Source organism: Juglans regia, chromosome 2, assembly GCF_001411555.2.
Source record: "Juglans regia cultivar Chandler chromosome 2, Walnut 2.0, whole genome shotgun sequence".
In the NCBI taxonomy this organism is placed as follows: Eukaryota; Viridiplantae; Streptophyta; class Magnoliopsida; order Fagales; family Juglandaceae; genus Juglans; species Juglans regia.
Window position 1 is genome coordinate 15922262 of NC_049902.1, and position 22264 is coordinate 15944525.

Here is a 22264-nt window from a genome sequence, read left to right on the forward strand (position 1 = left end):
GTTTCCTGTTAACTTGCTGAGATTTGTAATCAAATCTCATTGTGGTAGTCCCAACTACCATTCCCCCCGAATGGTAGATTTTGTTATAGGATCTGAAGGAGAATCGAGAATTGACCAACTGGAAATGATCGACTAAGCGATGGTGTGACGTAGATGGTAGTACAGTAGTTACCTCAGGTTACTACTTGTATTTGTGGTGTTCAATCTCTAACACTCTTTTGATCACAACCATTTTGGACTAGTATTGTGATCTCAGTTGTTTAGTACGTCATTATGTATGAAGTATGTTGTAAGTATTTGGGATATTTCGGTTTGGTGCATAGTATTGCTAAAGAAAAAAATTATCCGCTGCGAATATTGCATAATGCTAGATGCATGCTAGAAATATTGCATCTTATATGTCTTGAATGGGGGCAGGTAACCTTGTATTGCATGTCTCGACGCTTCAAATGTTCGTCAGATCCCAAGCGGAATTTGGGGGCATCACAGCAAGTGTGGCACAAACAAATAAGTCATGGGGCCACAACAACTGTGGAGCATACACTACGTGAGACACAGCAATTATGACGGGTAGAATACATGGGGCCACAGCAATTATGGAGTACGTATTAAAGCACTCACAGCTGGTATAGACACCCGTGTTGTAATGCGGTAATTGGCATGAACACATGGCTCAAGGGGACCTGTGTAGCACCTGTATGGTCACTTTATTAATTAAGTCTACTGAATAAGACTTCAAGTTCATGTATTTCACGTTCAAGTCATGTTTCATGCTATGTTATGTTCAAGTTTATGTTCACGCAATCATAGTAATCCCATGAAATAAGATTAAGCAATCATGGTAACCCCATGAGATAAGACTACTCTATCATGGTGACCCCATGAGTCAACAATATGTTTCAAGTCCATGTTATGTTTTAAGTTCACGTACATGTCATGTCACGTCAAGCTAAGTTTCAGTTCTAGTTCAAGTTATGTTAGCTCATGCCATGTTATGTAAAGTTACATTATGCTTATTATTTCATGCCATGTTACGCCAAGATATGTTATGTTTACTATTGACTTTGATTGTGCATTCATGCCTTTATTGCCATGCATGCATCATTTACCTATGTGGAAGTTTCCTGGTAACTTGCTGAAATTTGTAATCAAATCTCATTGTGATAGTCGCAACTACCATTCCCTCCAAATGGTAGATCTTGTTACAGGATCTGAAGGAGAACCGAAAATCGACCAATTGGGAATGGTCGACTAAGTGACGGTGCAACGTAGGTGATAGTACAATAGTTACCTTAGATTACTACTTGTATTTGTGGTGTTCAATCTCCAACACTCTTTTGATCACAACCATTTTGGACTAGTGATGTGATCTCAGTTGTTTAGTACGTCATTATGTATGAAGTATGTTTTAAGTATTTGGGATATTTCAGTTTGGTGCATAGTAATGCTAAAGAAAAAAATTATCCGTTGCGAATATTGCATAATGCATGTTAGGAACATTGTATCTTATATGTCATGAACGGGGAGTAGGTAACCTTGTGTTACATGTCTCGACACTTCAAATGTCCGTCCGATCCCAAGCGAAATTTAGGGGCGTCACAGGACTTCAAATGGGGTTTCATTTGGAAGGATTGGTGTTGGTGTTCTATTGATTAGGTAGACTGCAGTTGTGATAAAATCAAACCAATACTGTAGGGGTAAACTGGATTGAATTTTGAGTGCACGTGCCACATTGAGGATGTGTTGGTGCTTACGGTCGGCAAGGGCGTTTTGTTGAGGTGTGGCAATGCATGTTAATTGGTGGATGACACCTTTGGAATTGTAGAAATGTGGCATGTAAAATTCGGCGCCATTACCGGATCGAAGAATTTTAATATGGCTACTAAATTGGGTCTCAGTGAGTGCAAAAAAATTGATTAGAAAGGTTCGAGCTTCAGCTTTGTTTTTAAGAAGATAAATCCAAGTGCATCTTGTGAATTTATCGACAAGGGTGAGAAAATATTTTGCACCATTGTAAGCTTGTGTTGAGTTGGGCCCCCAAATGTCAACCGAAAACTTATCAAATGGTCTGGTGGCTTTGGATTCTGATTCAGGAAAAGAAATTTTGTGTTGTTTTGCTAGTGGATAAACAACATAGGGAAGTTGAGAATTATTTGAGCATTTGAAATTAAGATTCACATCATGTAAGATATGCTTAGTCATGGAACTATGTCCAAGCTTAAAATGCCATAACACAAACTGAGTAAATTTTGAAGTAGAGGTATGATTGACAGATATTGACGGAAATAAATTGTGGAAAAGAGATTGCAAGAGAGAAGGCTCTGGTCCAGATGATATCAGGTGATACAAGCAGTTACATACCGTCCCCACTCCAATAGTCATCCAAGATGAAAAGCCCTGAATATAACAAGAATTGGAGAAAACAATTAGACAACAATTAGAATGTTGGGTTAAGGATTTGGCATAGATCAAAATGAAATTAAAAGCATGAACACATAAAACATGACAAATGATTAAATGAGGCATTAAATGGACATCACCAACATGAGAAGTAGTTGCAGTGGATCTGTTTGGCAGCTTGATGATGCGAGATGTTGGAGTGATATTGTGTGTGAAGAATTTGGGGCTACAGATCATGTGATCTGTAGCACCCGTGTCTATGATCCAAGGTGTTTGAGTGGTTTTGGTGCAAGCTAGTGTGTGTATAAAGGGAGGAAGAAATACCAAACACGTGTGGGGAGTTGGCATTGACGTTGTTCGCAACAGGAGTGTTTGCTTTGCTGCGAGTAGGATTTAGCAAGGCAATGAGCTGCGAGTACTGCTCTGGAGTGAGAGATGGACCATGCTTAATTTATTCCTGCACAAGAGAGGATTGATTAGCATTGGATTTGTATTTTGAACTGTTCTTGTGTCCTGGAGGAAACCCATTCAACTTGTAGCATTTTTCCCGCTTGTGTCTTGGTATCTGACAATGGGAGCAGACTGGTAAATTTGGATTCGCCTTGAAACGACGCTCCAACGAATGTCCAGGAATATTGTAGTGGGAGCAGAAAAGATGTTCACGGCATGAGTTCTGAATTTCTGAGGTGTTCGTGGCCATGGCAAGTGGAGTTGGGACAGAGTGCAGTTGTCGTCACCTCTCCTCTTGTTGGACAAGTGATAGAACCCCGATTGAGAGGTGGAAGAGGATCTTGAAGTAAAATTTGTGCACGAACAAAGTCGTAAGAATCATCTAAACAAATAAGAAATTGCATCACCTTATGAGTGTGGGTATAATTCGGCATGGTTTTGACCGCAGCACAAGTGCAGGTGGGCATGGCTCATAAATTTCAAGCTCATTCCAAAAGGTCTTGAGTTTGTTGTGGTATTGGCTGATGGAATCAGAGTCTTGCATGGAGGAGGAAATAGATTTGGCGAGTTAAAAGATCTGAGGGGCATTTTATATGGAGAAACGCTCCGTAAGATCATTCCAAATACTTTCAGTTGTATCGGCATGCGCAATGCTCGATCTAAGGTCTGAGCTAACCGAATATTGTATCCATGCTATAATCATGTCATTGCAGCGCTCCCATGGAGCATAGAGAGGATCAAAAGTGTTTGGTGGCTTGGTGATGGTTCCATCAATGATTCCATACTTGTTTTTGATGTTGAGAGCTCGGCGCTTCATTCTCGCCCATGTGACATAGCTTTCAGCAGTCAACAGATGAGGGACTAAGGAAGAAGAAGCACCTTCTCCTGGTTGAATAAAAAATGGGCTAGCGGGATTTTGGGGGTTATTTTGATTTCGGGATGTCATGTTGGTGTCAAAATCCTCGGCCATTGCTCTGGTACCATATTAAGAATGATGCAGAAGCATGAGGAAGATGCAGAAACAATGAAGAAGACGATGCAACTGACTCGTACACATGCAGACGGAATGCAAATAACATAATGCATAGGCGCACAATAGAGACGCACAAAGTGATTGAAGGAAAGATTTCATGTATTGATATGTCATATACAATGGCTATTTATAGTTGCATAGAATTGATAAATGAAATATTAAATAAACAATGTGTATTTACAGCTCATCAAATGAATATAATTTCTTCATGACTCATCAATCTGGTGGTCTTGTATGTGTTTGACAATATTCCTCTTGTAACTTCAATAACCCGTGAAGAAATGATTTATCAGCATCCGTGGAATGCCCTTCCTCTGACAATCTGAACTATTCCCTACCAAATCCTGTTACTTTGAATCGGTCAAAATTGATGCTAACAATAAAACAAGGCACATGCCGGCATATTCATAACTCGAAGAAAACAAAAAAGAAGTGTATATATATATATATATGACATGTAAAGTTTGTTTGGTTGTAGTTTGGAAGAATACCTTCTATGAAATTCCCAAGCTTTTCCAAATTGTTAGCTATTTGGTTCTGTAGATTCTCTCCAATCCAGACAGGGCATACAAAGATGCATACAATGATAGCAATAAAGCAACCAATGATGATTGTGTATAGCCTCTGGCAGGCCATATCTAGAACCTCATCATCTTGGTAACTCGATACAGATACCAAGCAGAAAGTCAATATGAATATCATCAGTTCATAATCGTATCTTGCCTTCAGTGTAGGGAAGAATCTCATAAATGTTACCGTTGCAGCTGCATGCATATCACATGTCTCAACCATGAAATTAACCAGTTTGGATGATTGTGAAGTAAATATTAAATAGTAGAGTACTATTATATTAATACAACAATGGACTATGTATTTACCTATTATAAAGACTAAGATTCCATGTACTATGGGTTGTCCCCTCCCATCGAAGAGAGTTGCCACCTAATCAACTCCGACAGCTAGCTCACCACCGGACAACGTTGCCAGCATTCTGTTTAGGCCTTTTCCCAATGTGGCTCCTATAAATGCGACAAGAATTCTTGTAGATATATAACTCTCATGCTTACCAACTGAAAACTCGAAGGCTAGAACGATTGTTAAAACCGCCCATATTCCATTTTCACCAAAACGGTCAGAGAGCGGTCGGACATAACAGAACTAGGAAACCAACGTGATAGCCGCTCCTACTTTGAGCGAATGGACTATTCTTCGGGGATCATCTTGTCCAAGTTTCTTCATCTTATTTGCAAACTCGACTGCCATAGCTCTTAACTTTGCAGGCTAGGCCTTGAGCTATTCCAATGCACGAGCGAAAGGTCCAACATTTTCAAAATTTGTAGAAGCAATATCTATAACACCCCGTTAGAGTTAGCTCTTGTAACCTAAAACTATTGCTCATAACATGTTTATATACTTCAAATTCTCCATAAAAATACAGATTCATTTATTCAAACCAAATATATAAGTTCATCCGTCAGGACACCAAATAAATAATTCAATGAAATAATTTAAAAACCCCATAAAGATTCAGAACTCTCTATAACTCTAAAATACCAAATAACTTAAAATCATCAACCTACTAAATAAGACTCTCAAATAAAAACTTTTACCCTCTGACACTTATTCCTCTATGATTATCAAACAATGCTATTACTTCCTACTCTTGACTTCCAGCTGAGGCGTCAAAATTATCTGAAAATATTATGGAGATAAGGGGTGAGTTATCAACAACTCAGTAAGCAGAGAACATATACTAGTATGTAAATATGAGCATTTACAAAATTCAGAATGTAGAACAAAATATTTACTTTCAGAATGCATAACTAGAAACTTTTGCTTTCAAAATGCAAAACAAAAACTTGTTATAAAAAAAAAAAAACAAAGCGAAACTTTCAGAAAACAATCTTATTCAAAAATCTTTTGGCATATCAAAATCTGAGACTTCACATTTATCATATCGGAGCATCATGTCCAGACATATACCATGTTTAACCCTCGTGGTAGGGTAATAAACCACAATTATAACCCGTCAAGTGCCGTATCCACCATTATCACCCGTGGTTGGGCCGTATACTATGTTTAACTCCCATGATAGGGTTATAAATCACCATTGTAACCTGTGGAAGGGCCGTATCCACTATTTTAACTCATGGTTGAGCCGTATCCACTATTATAACCCGTGGTTGGGCTGTATCCACTATTATAACCCGTCGTTGGGCCGTAAACCACTATTATTACCCGTCGTTGGGCCTTATCAAAACAGAACAGAACCATCAGAATCAGACTTTAATTAGAATACAGAATCAAAATCTTATGCCAAGGTTTTCAGAAGCCACATCATATCAAAAACCAAATATTGAACAATTTCAGATAATTTCACATGTTTGAGATAAACAGAATCAAAACATCTTCATTTATTCACAACAAAACTTTTAGATCTCATGCATGAGAACATCTTTATTTCATCAAAACTTTAAAAGAAAAAATACTCATATTCGCTCTTTTCTAGATCAGAAACAGAATGCACAAAATTAGCTCATGTCCACACAATTCATGATAGAAAATACTCTCTTATACTGGTTTCATGCATATGCAGAACACATATCTGAGGTTGTTTTCTGATTCATTTTCAAAATAAACATGCATATTTTCAAAAGCAACATCGTTTCATTTTATTTTATGCAAAATCTAGTATAGGAACCCCGCTTACCTGAACTTCTTAGTTTTTTCGAAAATTCATCAAAAATGCCGAACAAATATTAATCGTCACTTATAACACAATCACGTTCATAAATTTTCAATCGAACATGTATTTCAATACTTAAGCCTAAGATGCTAAAATAACCTATTTTAATTCCTCAAAAACCTAAATTCAAGTAATCCTAAAATATCATCACATTTCTAAATTTCCTCGATATCAATTAATACCTCCGACTTATACATTAATATAATTATTAATTAGATCCAACAAAAATGAATATCATTTAACAAAAAAAAATCTTTATTTTAATGTAGTCCAATATAGAAATTGGTATATGTGGAATATAATCCAATTAAACACAATTTAATTTAAATAAAATACCATCTTCACAAAATATAAATTTTTGGAACTTAAAACAAAGTCCATTAGAAAAGTATAACTCTCCCATGTATTTATACTAAGCATAAAAATAAAAATGTAATTAAAAACTCTTGGTAGTTTTATAACTGGAAAGGCAAAATTGTAAAAAAAACATTTGGTTTGAGGTGCTTTATGGAAAATCAATGACCAAAGGCTTGATGGGATTTTCATAAATACTACGGATATTATGACTAGAGTCAAAAAGGCATATACTCATTGTTTATGGAGGAACAAGAAAAGCAAAAACAAAAATGAAGAGAGGAAACCGAAAGAGAAAACAAACTTCACTTCAAGATGCAGAGTTTACCTAGAGGCAGATGTGGTGGTCGTGGGTGGAACAAGGTGGCTGGACGCACTTATTGTGAGAGAGAGAGCACGGAGGTGGAAAGAGAGCGAAACTGATGAGAGAAAGAGAGTGAACACTACAAACCAAGAGATAACGGAAGCTCACCGTGCGGGAAGGAGTTGTGCAAAGAGCTTGGAGGTGGACAGTGGCTACGTCGGCGATTGGGTGGCCGTGTGTAAGGAGATAGAGTGATGAGAGAGCCAAGGTGATGATCAACCGAAAATGGCCTTCTCGGTTCTGCTCCGTTTCCAGACTGCAAAAATAGAGTTATTCAGCTTCGGTTTCATGTGGATGTCTCACGTCTTTTGTGGTTCAAGAGGCAGCGGTTGATGGTTGCTATCCCTCGCGTTAGTTTCTCTCTATCCCAACCTCAAAACCAACCTTGAGTGTATTCTGAGGTTGGGATAGAGAGAAACTAACGCGAGGGAGATGGAGGCTGGGTGGTTACCGTTCGAGGTTGGTTTTCTGACGCAACAACACCATGGATCATGTACCACCAGTTCGTCTCGGTCTGGCCTCGTTAGAGGCTGTGGAGGTTTTCCTTATGGTGGAGGGGTGCTTCACTGAAGGTTTGCGGCTCCCAAAACTTGTTCCACTATCAACATGCAAAACGTAATATGTATAGGTGATGGGAAAAAAAACCCTAGAGAAAACTAAGAGGAAGATACGTGGAAGTGGACGTGCACGGGAGCGGGACTGATTCCAATGTTTCCCACGGGCTTGGGTTTCTTGGGCTCATTTCAAATCTGGGCCAACAACATAGTTATTTAAGAACGTAACTTGAGCTTGATAGAGTGGTTTAAAAAAAAATGGACGCGAATCTCGTGCTCGGCCCGGGTGTTACAATATCCATTGCTATGGGTTGAAAGGAAAGATTACAGAAGTGGAGTGATAGTATAGTACGAGAAAATCCCTACAAGAGTGCTAACAAAAGCTATATATCTGATGTGTGGCAAAAGTGTTTAATTTATTGAAAGCCAAGCCCAAAACTCTCTAATATATATGTAGAAACCTTGGTCGGAACAATACTAGTGAGAAATGTTGTTTGTGACTATACAATGTTAGACTTAAAATACAATTCTCTAATGCGGAATAACACTTTAGAAATGAGAATTAAAAGGTTTAACTCCAAGAAAAATTACTTCCAGCCATTGATGCAATTCACTGTATAAGTTGCGTTTCTCACTGTGTTTGGCTCTTCCAAACTCTGCTCCACTCTATTTAGATGGTGTAATGCCAAAGGGAATTGAGTGAGTGAGTTTGGGGACCAAACACGTGTATTTATAGCTGAAATCTCCATCAAATTTTGGTGTTTACGTGTCCAACGTGATCCTATTTTCATGGGATCAGTTTAAACTTAATAGAAGAGTGTTGGACCACTTAAAGGACTCTTAAATGATAGACTCCCACTCACAAACGTCTCCGTGAGTGAGAATCGGTCAATATCGTCTATGCATGAGAATCGTTCAATATACATGTCACAAATTTCATGTACATGACAGCCCCTAAAAACAAAGGAGGGTGGAGGTCATGATCTATCTGGTGGCTGTTTATTTTGACTGGGCAAAGTGAGGGAGTACTTGAGCCATTTTGTTTCAAATAGGTCCAACCAAATGACATATCACACTTACCAACTTTTATTATTTTCTTTGGATTTCCGAATGTAAAGGTTATTTGTGTATTCCAGGAATATGCTATCAATTAAATCCAAATCTGTGAATTGTGTTTTTAAGAAAGAGTTATTTTCTCATTTGGTTACGCAATTCAGACGAGAGGAGATAAGATGTTTTGAATAGTAATGAGATTTTTGAATTAAGAAGATATGAGATGGTGTGTAAAAAAAATGTATTTAGATAGTGAGAAAGATAAGATTAGATATTTTGTAAAAAATAGTGTGTTTGGATAGTGAGATGAGATGATATGGTTTTAACTTTTAGAGATTTGATAAAGTGGTAGGTCTCACCAATTATTGAAAAGTATTTCTAATTATTGGGTGGGAAATATTATGAATATATTCAAAATATGTAATATCTATTATTAATTTAAAAATTCATAAATATTTTAACTTTTTCAAAATATATTTTTTTAGTTGGCCATGATTATTTCAATATTTCTAAATATGAATGCATTTCTTTATTAAACGAAATTATTCTAATTATGACCTATTTATTATACTATATTTTATAAAATTTGAAATATATTTTTCTAATTATATATTATAATAAAATAAAAGATTCTAATAGATAATTATATATTAAAAATATAGTAGTTAGTAATACTGTAACTGTATTGTAGAGATAGATGGTAGTTAGCCTTCAAGTGAGCTTCCATGCTTCACTTTATAGTTCATTACAAAGATCCAACAACTTCATCATTCCATCCAAATGCCCATTTAAAATTTAAAACATCAATCCAAGCTACACAATTTATTTCAAATTCAATGTAAAATGCCCTTCCTCGATTCCTACACAAAAGCTAGCCCAAAAATACTACACAATACATATTCATTCATGTTCCATTCACCTTTTCATATTCTATATTACATAACAAAATTCAAGACCTTCCATTGAACAAACATAAATGTATAACTTTAAACTAACTTTAATCACTAAACATCACATATATACATTACATGGAAACAGTTTCCAAACAAGTGATAATCTGTCCAACTAGTATATATGCTTCCTTATCTCATTAAAACATCAATCCAAATTAAGCCACGAAAGCTTTAGCAGCCAAAACTTCAAATATATTGAATGAAAATATTAATTGGCAATTTATACGATCGCATGGTATGCAAAAGAATATAACTTTTCTTTTAGACATCATGAACTTGCATCAATTCTACTTCCAAGTAGCCAAATACAAGCATATCAACATAACAGAAACTCAAAAATTTTGATGTATGCAAGGTTCATATATTGAAATTCAGAATAAAAAGCTCACAAAAAAGGAGACCTAACAAGGTTCATACATATTTAGAAAGGGATTTATAATACATACCTAGGAGGCCCAATATATGTGAGTAATAAGAAAAATACTTACATTAAAATGTTCTACAAGTTCATGAAGGTCATCTCTCTGACTAGCAACCTTCCTTATTGTCAAATTCCTCAAATGAAGAACATGATCAAGTGAATAACACAACCTCGTCTACCTTTTTTTTTTTTTTTTTTCCGTTGATAGGTAAAGAAGGAAAGGCCAACAACAAAAAATAAAAGAGATTACTAGAAATATTATTTACATAAATATGTCATCAAGGAGAAGCAAATGATTTAAACCTTGGTGATCCTTTAAATTAGTGGAGCTGGTAGAATTGGAAAAAGTTGTTCTAAAATTATGATATCACCAAATATTTCTAGCTTGAAGGCATCTTCCCCTTCATTTTTTTATTTCAACATACACAAAGGCATAACTGCAAGAAACAAATTGACAAACTAAGAAACTTGATAAACAAATATAGTCTCAACAAATATACTAGGGGTGAACACCATGCCTCAAAATGCATAGTAACTCTAGGCAATATCTTCTTTTTATAAGTAATTCTATTTAATATCTGCAATACATGATATGAGAGAAAATTGTATATGTTAGTTTCCTTTTACTTTGCAATCTTATACTGCAATGTAATTTACGATGCATTGATGCTAAACTGAAACATGTATGAAGATCCTAGGGAAAACAACTTTTGGTTCTTCCACATGTTCAGATTATAGCATTAGAAACATCAAAATTCAGACCCAAATTAAAACTAAAATAGTCTAGAAAAAGCATAGCCATGTAACATGAATAAAAAACAAAAGAAAAAAAAACTAAGAGCTTGAAACAAGAGAAAGACCTAAACAAAAATAGTAAAAGATAAAAAAAGAACCCAAAAAATCCTAAAACTAAGAATTTGTAAAACAAGTCAAGACAATATCCAGTGGTAAAGAGAATTGAAAAACAAAGCCTTAAAGTCCCCCAAGTATTGAACAAGTCAAGATAACCATCCAAAACACATTATTTTCTTCAGCATTTCTCATTGTTTACCAATACAAAAAGATATTATTTGCCTCAGTATCTCAGCCTCAAAGGACAAGAATGAAAATTGATGCACAAGGCAAGCAATTATTTTTACCAGTGAAAACTAAGAGCTTAAAAGTCTAAAGGCATTCCAATAATTGTCATCACTGCAAGGAGAACAATATGGATGGCTAAGGATCACTAATGCAAACCCTTTATGAGATGGGATCTCATTATTTAATATTATTATAGCAAAAGGGTAAAAAATGTCTTTCACTTCCAATCATCAATACAAATTGTAACACCCCGATCCCGAAGGTCCGGAGAGTTAGCTCTTAATACTTAATATTAACTTCAATAATACAACTATAGAATCCAGAAAAGTCCATGAAATATTAATTCATTTACTCAACCCAAATATCTATGTTCCTTCATAGGGACAACAAAAAAATTCTCAATAATGTAAATTAAAAACTCTCAAAAGACTTGAGAATATCCTTAACTCACCAAATCAAAATAACCAAAAATAAATCAATTTGCTAGCTACAACTCTCAAATAAGCACTTGCACCCTCAAGCACTTATTCCACTACGATCATCACACCATACTAAAACTTCCTACTCTTGTTCTCTAGCTGAACCATCAAAATTATCTGAAAAATATTTTGAGATAAGGGGTGAGTTATCAACAACTCAGTAAGCAAAGAACATATACTAGTGTGCAAACATGAGCATTTACAAAGTTCAGAATACAGAACAAAATACTTTTACTTTTAGAATGCAGAATAAGAACATGTTATCAAAATATCAGAGCGAAAGTTTCAGAAAATATTCTTATTCAAAGTCTTCTGGCATAGCATAATTGACCACCATCATACCAAAACATCATATCACATTAGAGGTCCTTTTTAACCCCCGTGGTAGGGTTGCGCAAAACCCAGTAGCTAACCCAGCAAAAATAAAATGTGAATCTTCCCCTTATTTATTCTCGGAGCCTCAAGTATGCATACAGGAAAGACCACTTTGTTTCCAAAGTAGGTGCACTAGAAACAGAACAATTGGTACCAACCCAAACAGAAGCCACTATTAGCACCCATGGTAGGTCAAATAGATCACCATCCACCAACCAAATCTAGATTCAGAATGTCATGCCAAAAGTTTTCACAAATCACATCATATCAGAGTACAGAACAAAATAGAATCATGTCACAAAAATATAATTTATGCACAAAATTTTATATTCGCTCTCTTTTGCACAATTCAGAAATAAAATGCCAGAAAATAAGCTAATGTCTGCACCAGTCATGCCAAAAAATACTTTATTCTTATACAGAATTTCATGAGTAATGCAGAACAAATAACTGAGATTGTTCCAAATTTATTTTCAAAACAAAACATGCATATTTTTCAAAAACTGACCTCAGTCCATTTTATTTTTATGCAGAGTTTAGCATAGGAACTCTGATTACCTTAACTTTTTAGCTTATCAAAATTTCTCTGTAGCGGCACTGAACAAAAATCAATCGTCACCTATAAACTAATCACGTAATTCCCGCAAATTTTCAATCAATCACATATTTTCGATATTTAAGCCTAAGCTTTTAAAATAACCTATTTTAACTCCTCAAAATCTAAAATTTCTCTTAACTCTAAAATACCATCGCTCTCTAAATTCATCAGTGTCCACTTAATAACTCTGACTAAAACATTAAATCCTAGCTTATTTACTAGTGTAATCAAACTACAAAATTTAATACTAGATCATATAATTATACCAAAATATTTTAAATTAAACAACAACTTTTATTTAATAAACATATCTAAAATGTTTAAAAAAATAAAATCACATCATTATCGTTTCGTTTTAAAAGAAATCTTTACTTAATAACAATTTAAATTGCTTAAAAGATTCTATAAACATAAATAAAATAGAGTCCACTAATACATATTAAAGTTTAAAACACACTAATACAGCTTGTACTCAAGGGGTAATAATGTAACTTCATCTCAATTAATATATGCTTGACTAGCTACCTGGTAAGCTTCAATAGAATATTTGTTATTTGAAAACATGCTCATACGTGAAGGTTGGTTTACGCGGTAGAGGCTCACTGTGAGGGATGTGTTAGGGACCCTGGTCTTATCCCTAAACACTAAGTCCACGAGCTCGCCTTAGTGAGGATGATGACCGAGTAACCTTGCCCTCTTGCTTGGTCTTTGAACAATAATGGCAATGAAGGGTTCATAGGTTGATGAAGGTTTAGTGTTTGAGTGATGGAATGATGATGATGATTATGGAATGGGTGTTCTAAATGATGATTTTGAGTGTTTGATGCAATGTGGACGGCTTGAGGGTTGCCTTTGATGTTGGGGCCTCTTGGATGATGATTAGGGTTTGAATGGAGTAGTGTAGCTAAGGTTTTGTGTGGTGGCTAAGGAGGATTTCGAGATTGGACAAGATGGACTAGGGTTGGAGTCTAAGATGAGTTGCTAGGGTTTGAGGATGATGTGGATGAATGGGACTAGGGTTTGGTGGCTAGGGTTGGCCGACTTTGGGTTTGGTTCACCCTTAATATTAGGGTGGTTCAGTTTTGGAATATGATTTTGGTTGACTAGATGGATTGTAAGAAGTTGAGAGATTTAAGGGATTGGATTATAGAGATGAGATGGAGTTTGAATAAGTCTAGGGTTACTCCTTAAGTTTAGGAATTTGAATTTGAATTTGAATGTGAGGAAGTCAAGACTCCTAAAAGGAATGAGTTTCCTTATAGGCCTTGAGGTGGGCAGCTAGGGTTTGATGGAGGGAAGGCTTATGATGGTTGAATATGGTAAGTAAGGGAATGGCAAGATAAGGGCAATTAGGGTTCCTAAATTATAGGAACACTAATATGGGAAGTGAAGTGGGCGGCTACGGCAATTCTAATAAGGCAAGTGATTGCCGAATTTGAATGTGACCAATAAGGAAAGTGGGTTACGGCTAGGGCAAAGTGTATGGAGCATGTGGCGCCCCCGACCCCCATGTAAGGAAAACACGGGAATCGAGACGCCGGGATGATGACAACACGGTCACACATCCCAACGAAAGTGCCAAGTGTGTGTACATGCAACGGTGTACAATAACAACGCAGCGGATTAGTCAACTAAGTACCAGAATTTAAATACAAGTAAACATCAGTAAAGTTTTAAAAGTAGTTATACAGTCATCCAAAATAAAGTTAACACATGTCCCAAAAATACAAAGGGTAAAATAAATAACAAGCTAGTGATCCCAGATCACTCCTCGGGCGGAGCCGTCTCCTCAGGCTCACCCTCCTCGTCCTCATCTGCATCAAAATCTGCGTTACCACAGAATGGTACCGCAGGTAAGTATAACCCAAAAATAATCTCAGGAATAAAATGCATTTAATAAAACTAACATGCATGCATATGATGAAATATGCATTTTTCCTCAAAACATCATTTTCCCCGAAAATGATAATTTTCCAACACACGCCAAAAATCCCATTTGGCCCAAAAATAATCCGTAAAACATTTTCCCAGAAAATGATTTACATAAAATCCAACTCACACTATTTTCCCAGAAAATAGTCCATTTAATCCGTCAATACCCTATGCACCATGGCCTCCCCTAGGGACCATCCGCACGTCCTGGCTTCGTAGCGATGCCCAGTTCCGCGCCCAGCGCGTACATGGCCAGACATCCTCTAGTCCCCGCCAGCAGAAGGACCACGGAGTCGGCACGAATCTCTCGTCCGATCCCATTGTCGCCCAGCGACAATCCAGGGGACGTTACTCAGTTTATTCCGCTCCCGAGTAACCAGAGGAGCTCCACCGAGATAATGCCCCATCTCGGCTTGGGGTTCGTGATACACACGCACCCAACAAATCATTCATATGAAAACCCAGTTTTCATAAACACATGAACATGAATGCAATACACGAAAACGCAGTTTTCCTTTACAAACATGAACATGCATGAAATAATGAAATGCACATGAACCAACCAATCCAAAATCCATCAATAACCAATATCCAATAACCAATCCAATCCAATCAAACCAACAACTCCAATCACAAATCCATCCGACCCCCGTACTCCTCGGACTCAGTCCGGCATGCCAAAAAATACAGTGAAAAGGGTTAGTGCAAAAATACATAAAATTCATGAGAATTCTTTGGAGAAATACTTACAGCGCTATATGATAATTTCCGGAGGATCACGAAGCTGAAAAAGGCGACGTCTGAGCAACACCACAGTGTAAAATACACTGTGGCCGTGGGTCACAAATACCCACTTTTCAACGGAGACAAACGAAGACCCCAAAATGATAGGGTAGGGCCTAGAGAGGTCGGTGAAGCCAATGGTGGTGGTGGTTTGCCGTGGATGGCGGCGCAAGGGGTGGTTTAAGGCCAAAAATGTACAAATCGGAAATGGACTTGGTGGGGCTTCACCGGTGACGGATCGGAGCCGGGGTTGGGTCCAAAGGGTTGCCAAGAGGTCGGGGATGAAGTGGTAGGAAGATGGTGGCCAATGGCGGTGCGACGGCGGCGCAACGGCGGAAAGAGTGCCGCGGCTTCGTGGGTCTCGTGGGGGCTAACGGCGGCTTGGATGGAAGTGAGGTTGGTGGGGTAAGGTCGCCGGCGGCAGGGGAACCGAAATGGAGGGGGCGGTGTCGACCACGGCGGCTCGACGGCGGCGGGCTGGGGTGGAAGCCGAAGTCGCACGGGAGAGAGGAGAGAGTTGGGTCGCGCGGGAAAGAAAGAAGACGAAGGAAATAAGGAGAAAAGAAAAAAGAAGGAAAAGAAAAGGAGAGGAAAGAAAAAGAGGGGAAAAGAAATGAGGTCCAATCCTCATAACTTGGGTCACGAAAATGATCCAACGGAAATGATTTTAAAACCACAAATTAAATAAAATAATTTAAACGTAATGGTAAAGTCAAATTGAAATAATTAAATCTCACAGTATTAATTTAAATATTAAAAGCAATTTAAATACATAACAATAAATAAATATTAAGAAAGCACATAAAAATAATTTTCACCAAATTAAAAATCCTAAAAATAACCCAATTAAAATCCAGTAATTTTAAAACAAAAGAATAATTTTTTGAATAACATAAAAATAATCATTCAATAAAAATACACTAAAATACGGGGTGTTACATCCTCCCCCCCTTAAAAAAAATTTCGTCCTCGAAATTAGCAAGGTCAAACATTAAACTAAGACAGGAACAAGATTCAACCGAGAGCATACTTAGAACATACCGTCAAAATCAAACAAACAAGTAAGGATAATGCTCCCTCATGTCGGCTTCTCTTTCCCAAGAGAAATCTTGAGCCAACGGATCACCCCATGACACTTTCACCATAGGTATTGTCTTGGACCTTAATCTTTGCTCTTTCCGATCCACGATCTGCGTCGGGGCAACTTCATAAGTAAGGTTAGGCTGAAGTTGAATGCGTTCAGGGTCAACAAAACGTGGCTCTTGCTGTCCAAAACTCTTCTTCAACGAAGACACATGAAACACATCATGAACATCCCCAAAATAATCCGGCAAGGCAACTCTATAAGCAACAAGCCCAACTTTCTCTACGATCTGAAAAGGGCCAACATATCTTGGACTAAGCTTTCCTTTCTTACCAAAGCGCTTAACGCCTTTCATAGGAGAGACTTTAAGATAAACCCAATCACCTTCTTCAAAGGATAAGTCTCTTCTTCTTGTATCTGCGTAACTCTTCTGGCGACTTTGCGCTTCTGCCATTTTAGTCCTTATAAACTGAACTTGGTCCTTCATTTCTTGAATTATCTCAGGCCCAATTACTTTACTCTCGCCGACTTCATCCCAACACAAGGGTGATCTGCACTTCCTTCCATACAAAGCTTCATACGGGGCCATCTGGATGGAAGAATGGAAACTGTTATTATAAGAGAATTCAATAAGCGGTAGATGATTCTCCCAACTTCCTTGAAATTCTGTGACACAAGACCGCAACATATCCTCCAGAGTCTGAATAGTACGCTCTGATTGACCGTCTGTTTGAGGGTGATATGCACTAGTAAACTTCAACTTAGTGCCTAAAGCCGCCTGCAAGCTCTTCCAAAAATGGGACGTAAACCGCGGGTCCCGATCTGACACGATACTCTTGGGTACTCCATGCAAACGCACTATCTCCTTGACATATAATCGAGTCAACTTACCCAAAGAGTCAGTATTATTAACAGGCAAGAAATGGGCACTCTTGGTCAACCGATCAACAATCACCCAAATTGAGTTCTTTCCACTAGGAGTCCTCGGTAAACCCACAACAAAATCCATAGAAATATCATCCCACTTCCACTCAGGAATAGGGAGAGGTTGAAGTCTACCAGCAGGTCTTTGATGCTCAGCCTTTACTCGACGGCACGTGTCACATTTCTCAATAAACAAAGCGATGTCCAACTTCATTCCTTCCCACCAGAAATTCCTCTTTAAATCTCGATACATCTTCGTGCTTCCTGGATGAACTGAATAAGGAGCCGCATGGGCTTCTGCCAAAATCCGCTCTTTAAATTCAGAATCTCGGGGAATCACTCTACGATCCCGAAACCGAAGAATACCATCCTTATCCAAGCTGTAATGCAAGGGTCCTCTAGACTTCCTGACTCTTTTCCTGATAGCTAACAATGTAGGATCCCTTCTTTGAAGAGTCTTCAATTCTTCAAAATCCACTACTCGGACATCCAAGACTGACGATAACAATTCCTCTTGCTGTGAACTCTCGATAAGAAGTCTCCTCATTCCACAAAGGAGAGAGTCCAAATCCGATGACTCTGCTTCATCCACTTGTTGAGATTTCCTACTCAAAGCATCAGCGACTAAATTCGCCTTTCCTGGATGATACTTGATCTCACATTGATAGTCGCTAATCAGCTCTAACCACCGCCTCTGTCTCATATTGAGATTCTTCTGAGTAAACAGATGCTTCAAGCTCTTGTGATCAGTATAAACTTCACAGGCTTCACCATACAGATAATGCCGCCAAATCTTAAGAGCAAAAACTATTGCCGCCAACTCCAAATCATGTGTGGGATAATTCCTTTCATGAATTTTCAGCTGACGAGATGCATAAGCAACAACCCGTCCCTCTTGCATAAGAACGCATCCCAACCCGAATTTGGATGCATCACTAAAAATCACAAATGGCTTGTGTGGCTCTGGAAGTGCCAAAACAGGTGCCATTGTCAATCTTCTCTTCAACTCTTGAAAACTTCTCTCACATTTGTCAGACCATACAAACTCCGTATTCTTCCTAGTCAAGGCAGTGAGAGGTCCTGATAGTCGAGAAAAACCTTCCACAAATCTTCGATAGTAACCGGCAAGTCCCAAGAAACTTCGTATCTCACGAACTGTTGAAGGGCGAGGCCATGACAAAACAGCTTCTACTTTACTAGGATCTACAGCCACCCCTTCTTGAGAAATCACATGTCCAAGAAACTTAACTTCTTCTAACCAGAATTCACAGTTGCTCAACTTAGCGTACAATTGATGCTCTCTTAATTTCCCAAGCGCCAGACGAAGGTGACAAGCATGCTCTTCCAAGTCTCGGGAATAAATCAGAATGTCGTCAAGAAACACCACCACAAAAGAGTCCAAAAAGGGTCGAAACACCCGATTCATTAAATCCATAAAAGCGGCTGGAGCGTTCGCTAACCCAAAAGACATCACCTTAAATTCATAATGGCCATACCTCGTCCTGAAAGCAGTCTTGGGCACGTCCTTATCCCTTATCCTCAGCTGATAGTACCCTGATCTCAAGTCAATCTTTGAAAAGACAGCTGCTCCCTGAAGCTGATCAAACAGATCATCAATTCTTGGAAGAGGGTACTTGTTCTTGATAGTCACCTTGTTAAGCTCCCGATAGTCTATGCACATTCTGAGAGTACCATCTTTCTTCTTGACAAACAAAACAGGCGCTCCCCAGGGCGAAGTACTAGGCTGAATAAATCCTTTGTCAACCAATTCTTGCAATTGAGTCTTCAACTCTTTTAACTCGGCCGGTGCCATGCGGTAAGGAGCCTTATGCACAGGAGCCGCCCCGGGTTCCAGATCAATAACAAATTCCATGTCACGAACGGGAGGCAATCCAGGTAACTCATCCACGAACACATCGGGAAATTCTTCCACCACTGGAATATCCGCTAAAGATTTCTTCTCAGATGGTGTAGACACGACTTGGACCAAAAAAGCATCTGCCCCACAAGCTATATCTTTCTTAGCTTGAACTGCTGATATAACTGATGGTCTTGCCTTTAACTTACTTCCCACGAATTCTAAATAATCCTCATCCGAAAGTTGAAAACCAATTACTCGTCTTCTACAATCAATATTCGCAGAATAACGATACAGCCAATCCATACCCAAAATTATATCAAAACCAAGCAACTTGAATACAATCAAATCCGCATCCAATATCCTTCCACCAAGATCCAAAGGACAACCCAAAGCAACCTTAGAGCAACACACGATCTCGCCATTGGGAAGAGCCACAACTAAGGATTGTGGTAGAGGTTCTGTAACCAAATTGCACATCCGTGCAAACGTGGCAGACACAAAAGATTGGGACGCCCCAGAATCAAACAAAGTACAAGCATAAAAATCATATAGACGAACTCTTCCTGATGCAAACACAACCACCAAACAAATTCAAAAAACCCAACCACACCAAACAATAAACCCAAATAAAATAACTACATACATACCAGTAATCACTCCAGCATCATGGGTCTCTGGAGCCTCATAATCCACGTCGCCAGGAGTCACCGCATAAACTCGGGCTTGTACCAACTGTCTCTGGTTGCCCCTTCCACCTCGACGACCTCCTCGTCCTCCTTGACCTCCTTGACCTCCTTGAACTAGACTGGGACACTCCCGAGCAAAGTGACCCGGCTGGCCACATCTAAAACACTGAATGCCCCTTTGACCACAATCACCCTCATGGGCTCTACTACATCTCGGGCATACTGGAGTCCGGCCTCCTGCACGAACACCGGAGGTTGTCTGTGGACGGGTCCCGGTCCTCTGAACAAATTTCTGTGGCGATCCAGAACTGCTTCCTTCACCAAGATAACTCCGTCTTTTCTGACCTGGAGGGGAGCCCACTACAAAGCTATTCTCGCGCTCTACGATACTGGCCAAGTCTACCAGCTTCTGAAATTCCACAATCTGGAGACAAGCCACTTGTCTGCGTACTTCAGGGCGCAGACCCTCCATAAAACGCTCCACCTGCAGCTCTTCGGTGGCAATGAGGTGAGGAGCGAACCGTCCAAGCTCCATAAATTTCGTTGCATATTGCTCGACCGTCATACCTCCTTGAACCAAATTATTAAACTCCCGAGCCTTCTGCCTTCTCACTGAAACAGGAAAGTATCGATCATCAAATTCCTTTTTAAACCGCTGCCAGGACACAGCAGCCAAGGATCCGAACTCCATTTCTAGGAGTGACCGCTTGGTCTCCCACCAGTATGCTGCTTCACCTTGTAGCATATAACTTGCATACAAAACCATCTGGACCTCAGTACACCCACAGACTTCAAAGGTCCTTTCCAAATCTAGAATCCATCTCCTAGCTCGCATTGGATCCTCTTCCCCAGTAAAGGCAGGAGTCCTATGCGCCAGGAAGCGCTCATAGGTGCACCCCACTTGGACCGCTCTATTTAGATCTCCTTGCGGCGGTCGGAAATTCTGCTCGTACAAGTCTGACATCCTATTCAACGCCCTTGCAATGGCATCGTCTCTTTCACCCCTGGATAGCTCATCTTCGGGCACATTAGCTTGCCTTCTTGGTCTCACCATAGTCCTGTCATAGAGCAACCTCCAACCCCGCTTAAATCCAGATAAAACCAAACTCAACCAAAGCAACACAAAAATACAATAACATAAAATTAAATTAAATAACATCAATTAACATAAAACAAAACAACAATAAACTCATAATATCACATATTTATTTTTAAAATAATCATTTAACTTACAACACTTTAAAAAATTATTTTAAAACAATAAAATAATTTCTGGTACTATCCTAAGGGACATGTGGTTTTACCCAGAGCCGAACTGCTCTGATACCACCTGTGGCGCCCCCGACCCCCATGTAAGGAAAACACGGGAATCGAGACGCCGGGATGATGACAACACGGTCACACATCCCAACGAAAGTGCCAAGTGTGTGTACATGCAACGGTGTACAACAACAACGCAGCGGATTAGTCAACTAAGTACCAGAATTTAAATACAAGTAAACATCAGTAAAGTTTTAAAAGTAGTTATACAGTCATCCAAAATAAAGTTAACACATGTCCCAAAAATACAAAGGGTAAAATAAATAACAAGCTAGTGATCCCAGATCACTCCTCGGGCGGAGCCGTCTCCTCAGGCTCACCCTCCTCCTCCTCATCTGCATCAAAATCTGCGTTACCACAGAATGGTACCGCAGGTAAGTATAACCCAAAAATAATCTCAGGAATAAAATGCATTTAATACAACTAACATGCATGCATATGATGAAATATGCATTTTTCCTCAAAACATCATTTTCCCCGAAAATGATAATTTTCCAACACACGCCAAAAATCCCATTTGGCCCAAAAATAATCCGTAAAACATTTTCCCAGAAAATGATTTACACAAAATCCAACTCACACTATTTTCCCAGAAAATAGTCCATTTAATCCGTCAATACCCTATGCACCATGGCCTCCCCTAGGGACCATCCGCACGTCCTGGCTTCGTAGCGATGCCCAGTTCCGCGCCCAGCGCGTACATGGCCGAGCACCACTACGCAACGAGCGATGCCCAGTTCCGCGCCCAGCGCGTACATGGCCAGACATCCTCTAGTCCCCGCCAGCAGAAGGACCACGGAGTCGGCACGAATCT

The 22264-nt window shown here is 38.8% G+C and overlaps 1 pseudogene; it reads right to left on the bottom strand.

Moving 5' to 3' along the window:
- Positions 1–3439: 3439 nt before the first annotated feature.
- Positions 3440–5146, bottom strand: LOC108999784 (annotated as a pseudogene).
- Positions 5147–22264: the final 17118 nt, after the last annotated feature.